This window comes from Prionailurus viverrinus, chromosome B3 (genome assembly GCF_022837055.1).
Source record: "Prionailurus viverrinus isolate Anna chromosome B3, UM_Priviv_1.0, whole genome shotgun sequence".
In the NCBI taxonomy this organism is placed as follows: domain Eukaryota; kingdom Metazoa; phylum Chordata; class Mammalia; order Carnivora; family Felidae; genus Prionailurus; species Prionailurus viverrinus.
The window spans coordinates 49636829-49644462 of NC_062566.1; the positions used below are offsets into that span (position 1 = coordinate 49636829).

The 7634-nt window shown below is 41.2% G+C and overlaps 1 long non-coding RNA gene across 1 annotated transcript; it reads right to left on the reverse strand.

Annotated features, from left to right (window-relative positions):
• Window positions 1-663: 663 nt before the first annotated feature.
• On the reverse strand, window positions 664-5768 carry LOC125169042 (uncharacterized). The gene is made up of 4 exons (XR_007153414.1): window positions 5744-5768; window positions 4625-4813; window positions 2538-2569; window positions 664-850 (listed from the first exon to the last, which is right to left on the reverse strand). It is a non-coding gene; the product is annotated as an uncharacterized LOC125169042 (long non-coding RNA).
• Window positions 5769-7634: the final 1866 nt, after the last annotated feature.

A 7634-nucleotide genomic window follows, 5' to 3' on the forward strand; every position in this document is an offset into this window, starting at 1 on the left:
TATTTGGAGAAGTTTCCAGAGATTGGCAAGCTGATGTCCAAATGGTCAGGGTTTTCCCAATACCACTGCTTAGTGTGGGGTAGTTTTGTGTCCATGGCATATGATAGCTGAGGAAAAAAAGCCAGCAACAAAACAGACAATGTTCCCAGGGTAAAAAGAGCTGTGGGGATCCTGGGGAACTAGGAAGGGGGAGTTGCTGGAGAGAAAGCCATGGGACATGATGGGTTTAAGAAAGACATGAAGGACCATCTATACTGTGTGCAGTCTATCTTCCTGGGAAAGGGAGAGAAGGAAGAAGTCAGGGCATGGCTATGACTTAGAAAGTCAACTGTGGGACTGTTTAGCAAAGACACTTACCATCTCCATGCCCATGTCCCCACCAGGAAAATGAGGATCATTGGACATTCCTTGAACGGTTGAGAGGATTACACCAGAGAATGATTATAATATAGCAGCTAACATGTTTTTAGCCTTTATTAAGTGCTGGGGGTTGGGCTAAGCCTCACATGAATTATATCCACTTCTCACAACAACCCTGTTTTCAAGTGAGAAGACTAACTGAACCCCAGAGAGTTCGGGTAACTCACCCAGAGTCATGGAATCACCGGAGGAGCTGGGAGTCAACTCTGGGAGTTTCGTTCACTCATGGCCTGTATGTTCTTAATCCAATGCCATCTTTCACATACATTTAGACTTTGGGTTCAGTCCTTGTAGTTCCTGGTGGCTTAGCTTTGTATCACAAGTGTGTACACTTCTCATGAAGGTTCTCTACTTTATCTAATCCCTTGACATATCCAGCTTTGGCATTTCTTAGCATTTTCTTTTTAATTTTTTTTTCTCAACTTCCAGTCTGTGAGTAAATATAAAGAAGAAAAGAGGAAGTTATTTTCTTTAAAAGTTTCTTTATCTGCTTTTGTTTATACAGTAGAAACTTGCCTTGAGATAACATCAGGCATATGTCGATTTGCTATGGAGCCCTGCTTTGGGGGTTCTCCAGACACACATACTGGAATCAATCACAATAAATTCTATATGTGGGTTGCTTTCCTCCATATAGCATGGTAAATTCTTCAGCACTCATACTAAATTTTTTATGGCCATGAAACTGTTCTCCAGCCAGGTCAGCCAGAAGTGGTAGCTCCAAATTTTTGAGTCAGCACTAGAGTTCTGAAGGGTTAAAATTCTTAGATCACTTTTGGCTACTGTTAGAAAAACACTGCCAATTTTCCTCTCTCTCAAGATGCTAGATTTTTTGTTTTGAATATGATTGTAGGTGTTTTTAATGGATGCATAATCTGCTAAAAAGTTGTCTTTTTTTTTTATCCTGAAGATGCTTTTACTATATGGAGGATTGCCAAGGACAAAATGCCTATGCCATGCCAAAAAATTATTCTCACTAACCTGTTTGTTATAAAAGATTTGCTATAGCATTTCTTCACATTTCTCCATTCTGTTCCTCTTGGCCACTGTTTTTAAGCTGGACACCGCATTTTCCCTGCCTTATTTCTCCACACAATCAAATCAGAAATGTGGAGATAATTAGCAGGACACAAAGGTAAATCATTTATTCTATGATCCCCCAGGTTCACTTGATTAAGGATGGCACCAGAACCCTGATGTTCTTGTAACTGGGTGAGTATTAGTTAGAAGATAAGATACACCAGCCAACTTCAGTGAAGTGGTTGACCCCGTCTCTGCTTTTATACCCACTGTACACATCTGTATAATCACACTTATTTTGGTTGTGCTGATTATATATTTTAAGTCTGTTTCTCTAGACAGAGAAGTCCTATAGGAAAGGTTCCATGTCATATTTGCCTTTGAATTTCCAGTGTACTGCACCGTTCCTGGCAGATAATTTATTGTCATAATATTTGCTAAATGAATGAATAGTCATGATTCAGACTTATTTTTGAAATAAAAATCCTGTTCTGCACAAAGCATTGACGTGGTCTTTTTGGCAACATTAGACTTGGAAAACACATCTCCTATTTAACCACGGATGTATGAATACTGCGTATTGACCACATCCTGGAGATAAACTGTATAGTTTCACTGCTTTAATCATTCTTGGTCAATATCTGGCATGAAGTGAAACCCCACAGGAGTTACTAAAACCTTAAAAATACATCATCAACTGAACCCCACACATGGAATATCTATTTTAAATGCACTGCAGTATTTTGGGCTCTAAGGCAACGTTTCCTCTGTGATTAATATTTTCCCCTTGAATTTGCTTTTTATATTTTCATTTTACCCAGCCTTGGTTATCTTTACTTGTTTACATTTTACCATTATTTATTTTATCTATTCATATTCCAAGCCACTTTGAGTCCTTTGGATAATGATATGGGACAGGACTAACTAATTTTAAAAACAGTGCCAACTCCTAGGTAGGGATTCAAATCAGAGACTTTTGGGAGAGGTGGATGGAAGTTCTTTCTCTCTTTCATGGTCCACTCCATGATCACGGGTAGATCACTTAGTTCACATTACCCTTTGATTCTGTTATTTGTTCAGATAGTTGAAAATCATACCTTCAGAAATATGTGGAAGTGACTGGAAGGCTCTAAAAAACAAAAAACAATGACTTAAGGCACTAAAAAGAATCAGTTATGCCTCTTCATCAATTCTTTCCAACCCCCAAAGAACTGTGTTTTGTTTTTCAGGTCCTTAGGGACAGAATGCCTCATGAAGACATTCTTGCTACTTCTTGGAAAATCAAGTAATAAAGCAATAGACTGCCTATCTGGTAACTGTGGGAAATATAGGAGCAATGTAAAACACAGTATAGATCCTTAAGGGACTTTAGATCAAAAGAAATAGAGCTTGGCACATGGCACAGGAGAGCAGTAAAAATAGCCCTGCACTTGGAGTCAGAATACCTGGGTTCATGGCTATGCCATGGAATCTTGAGACTTTTACCTAAGTTTTCCAAATTCTATGCCCTTGGTTGTCAAGGATAGTGGTGCTATAGTCAGGATTAAATAAGAGAATGAACGTCAAAGAAGCTTATAGCTTGTAAAATCATATCAGGAGTAATGTTATAATAGATAGTGTTTATATTTGATGCAAAATGAGGCACTGGAAAGAACTTTGGAGCATACAGACCTAGATTTGCTTGCCCTTCCTAGCTATCTCATTTGAGGCAACATACTTGACACCTATGAATCTCAGATTCTTAATCTGTATAGTGGGTACAGATGGAGTGTGGTAGAGTTCCTAGGAATATTGGTGGCAAAGCATGGAAAGCATGAAGCAGAGTGGCTAGCACATAGTATGAACTGAATAAGTGAAAGCCTTCATTTCATGATTAATATAGCTTAACAATAGAAATTGTATATAATTTAGTGCTAAATTGTTTGCTTATAGCCTGTGGATAGTGTAGGAGTTTAGAGAAGAGGTATGCCAACTATATTTGTGGTCTTGTTAAAAAGGATTTATGGAAGAGGAGTAATTTTAGATAGTCCTGGAAAGGTGAGTAAACTTTGCTTAGGTGAAATAAACAGTAGTGATTACTCCAATTAGTCCTTTAGACATAGATAGCTCAGTCATGATCACACTTGAATTTTTCTTGGACCTTGTGTAGGCCTGGGTATAATGGTGTTTTTGCAAACTTCCAAAGCATTTATTACATAAATCCAAGTTGAGAACCATTTCCTTAAAGCTGCACATGAATAGATATATGCTTAATTGTTGAGATGGTCCTATGGAATGGAATATTCCAGAAAGCACACTGGACTGGGAATAGGAGTTTCAGGTTCTTTCTGTAGCTCTACCCTGACTGCTGGTGGAGGTCTTTGGCCTCCCTCCTCATCTGCCAAACAGGGAGGCTGGACTCTGTGTCTTCAAGCCCTTATGGTCTATGATGTAGCCAAGCAGGTACCACCCCCACCCCTCTAATTTGGGAAGGCAGGATCAGTGGTTGAATTGTGGGGGTGCTCCTCTTGCTTTCCCCATAAATATACTTCTCTCCTCCCCATACCAGCCCCACCCACAAGCACATGAGAGAAGCTCAATAAGGACATCTGAAAACTGTTTTCCTCTTTTCCTGAGAAACGCCATAACATCATCAATCTGTATTTGTTTTATTTCTAATGAAGGAAATGTGCCCCTCTTATTGGAAACACCTTGCAGAAAGAGGCAAGAGTCTCTCCCTGCAGTCTGGCAGCTGAGAGCAGAGCTGCCGGCTGCACCCCACCTGTCCCAACAGCCAAGACTGACACAGCCTCAAATGCTTTCCATACGAAAACCTTTGTGAAGTTTCCTGTGCACACAGTGCAGACTGGGGCCCAGTTGCTGTCTCTGGCCAAGGTAATGCAAACCACATGCTTGGAGAGGAGTCAAGGCAAATATACTTCCCCCAGAGGCCAAACATAAGTGGCACCTTCTTATCTTAGTCATGAACCCCTCTTCCATGGACCAGGAATTGGTCAAAAGTGTAGAATAATTGCAAACATCAGTCCTGAAAATCACTGTGCACTGGTTAGGCCACCTAATGCTCCTTAGAAGGCAGCTGTCCATTTTTACTCTTCGTAAACAGCAGAGGGGGCTGGAAATTAGAAGGAAGGTAGTACATGTGGGGGATATCATTTGGCATCCTAACTTCTTAGTCAGAACTTACCAGGTAGGACAGACAGCCTGTGGCCTGGTCCTTGAGCTCTTTCCTAGGTCCTGAAGTGAGTTTCAAAGAGACATGTTGGGTATAGCTGGGAGCCAGGCTGGCTTGCTTCCCCTACTTGTCAGAGTTTTGAGAAGGCGCCTTTGGCTTGTCGCTGGGTGGTGGCATCCACCATTCTGTGAATAGGACATCCTGCAAGGACAAAATTAGCAGTCCTAGAATCATCTAGAGAACAATCCCTGCCTTTCTGGTGATAATATTTCCTGTTACAGACTCCATTTGAGCTTCAGTTAAGCATAATGCCACAGGAGCTCAGCCTCTGGAAGCAGAATGAAGTCACTTCCTATGTCAGTTCGTTGCTTCTATATCTAACTCCATCATTTAACATCCTGAGAACCTCAGCTTCCTCATCTGTAAAATGAGAAGAATGATAGCCACTGCAGAGGGATTTTTCAAGGATTAGCTTATATAATACGCTCTGACGCCAGACTGCCAGGGTTTGAACCCCTCTCTACCACATTCCAGCTGTCAGGCAAGTTGGTTCTTCTCTCTCTGCTTCAGTTTTCTTATATGTAAAATGATAAGACTAGTAGGGTCTACCTCATGGGGCTGTTGTGAGAATTAAATGAGTTAATACTTATAAAGCTCCTGGAATAGTGGCTGGTACAGAATGTCGATTTGCTATGGAGCCCTGCTTTGGGGGTTCTCCAGACACACATACTGGAATCAATCACAATAAATTCTATATGTGGGTTGCTTTCCTCCATATAGCATGGTAAATTCTTCAGCACTCATACTAAATTTTTTATGGCCATGAAACTGTTCTCCAGCCAGGTCAGCCAGAAGTGGTAGCTCCAAATTTTTGAGTCAGCACTAGAGTTCTGAAGGGTTAAAATTCTTAGATCACTTTTGGCTACTGTTAGAAAAACACTGCCAATTTTCCTCTCTCTCAAGATGCTAGATTTTTTGTTTTGAATATGATTGTAGGTGTTTTTAATGGATGCATAATCTGCTAAAAAGTTGTCTTTTTTTTTTTTTTATCCTGAAGATCCTGAAGTGACTGCCAGTTATTATGATTACTAGGACTATGCACTCAGCCAGGGAAGGAACATGTATTCTCACCTCTCATTTCCTCCCTCTAGACTTCCTGGGATGATTCAGATGTGAGTCCACTGAGGTGTCATCCTGGCCCTGAGGAAAGAGGAGTTGTGGGACCAAGTGAATAGATCAGGGACATCAGGTTAGCAGCCCAGTCCTCATGGGAGAGCCCAGGATCAGCTGACCTTTCCACAGGAAGAGGAGAAACCACAGCAGCCCTCACTTTCCCTGGGCTCTCACTGAGTTTTGCTAAGTCATTCCTAGGTCTTGCCTCATGGAGAAAGATGTTACTACAGAAGCCAGAGAATGCATGCCTAGGGTCCCAGGCTCTGTGCTCAGACCAGGATGCTCTGTGATGGAGGCCTGCAGGAGGGGTAGGGTGGGGTAGAGAGGTTCTTGCTTCCCTCTGGCAGGTATGGAAGACATTGAGTATCCACTTCAAAAAATAATTTCTCTTCTGGGGTCAGAAGAGGAGGACAGTAAGCAGTTTCTGGTTGCTCCTTAGCATAATTGTTACTCTTTTCTCTAAAATTAGTCCATACCTTATTCCTAGAGAGATGGCCTTACTGCACACTTATTTATTCTAGAAGTAATGAAGGGCCCACTATATGCCAGACACAGTGCTAGGGAGTGCCCTCAAAGAGAATTTCACAAAATCTTAAATAATCACTATATAATATTTTCAGCTTATAATATAAATGGGTTCAAAGTCCAATGTGGGCATAGTGAATGAAGAGATCACACAAGGCTTCAAGGAGGAAACGATGTTGGTGTTGAGCTATTGGTTCCCAGAAACAGACCCACCTGAGTCTGCTACTTGTGATCTTGGAGAAGTTATCTTAATCTTTCTGACTCTTGGTTTCTCCATCTGTAAAATGAAGATAATGGCACCATCTTTAAAGATTTTGTGTGTGGACTGAGATAAAATATATAGTGTGCCAGGAACACTGTAATTAACAAATGGTGGCCATTTTTAATCAGTGAAGATCTGCATATGTCTAAAAATTCCATGGGAGGATTTTTTTTTTTTGAAAAATTGTGGCACATTTGGAACTTAATGTTCATGTTTTTGTTTCATGGATGGTTGCATCTGAGTTTACAACCATGCAGTCAGGATCACAGAAGACTATTCCAAGATCCAATTAAATTTCAAGTATTCAGGAGTCAGTTCAGGAGGTGAGTCCTTGTACACATATGGCCAGAGTTCATGAACAAAGCTTTCATGGATGGGTTCACACACCACCTCTTCTGCCCATGGCAGAGGGCTGCTGCAGTAGTCTACCCTTACAGGAGGTCTTGTGGGATATCCACACAGGCTGGTTGCATCTTGAAGTTAGAGGAAGAGGAGAAGGAGATAGGATATCTCAGCAAGGCTCCAGGACATTCCATTCATAAACCATGTGGTTCTTTCTGTGGAAAACTCTGACTCCATAGTGGGTGAAGGGTCTCCTATATATGGCCCTTCCCCAAACTGTTCAACTAGTATCTATGCAGCATGATATGCATCTATGTGAGTCACATGTGCTTGCCATCTCTATCATTTCTGTGTAAAATGAGAAGAGCAGTAGGATCCCTGAGAGAATGGTGGCGCTAAGCTATTCAGGACAGAATTCCTTGTAAGTATTCTTGGTTCCTTCTGCTTCTGCCATCTTTCATGAGTTTCATGGGACCCTGTCTCTATTTTTATTTTTTTGAGATTTCTTCCTCTCCTCTTGTGATCCAGACTGTACAACATCTTTAAGAGCCTGATACTCACTTAGCCAAAAAGGGTCTTGACAGTGGTCTTGGGTGTAGCCAAGACTAAGTGGGGTTCATGCCTCACTCATCTTCCCTTCCCCCCTTAGGGTTTAATTGTGGTTTAGGGATTTATTATTTTACGTGCACTATATTGTTGTGATTTAGAGACTGTTGTGTT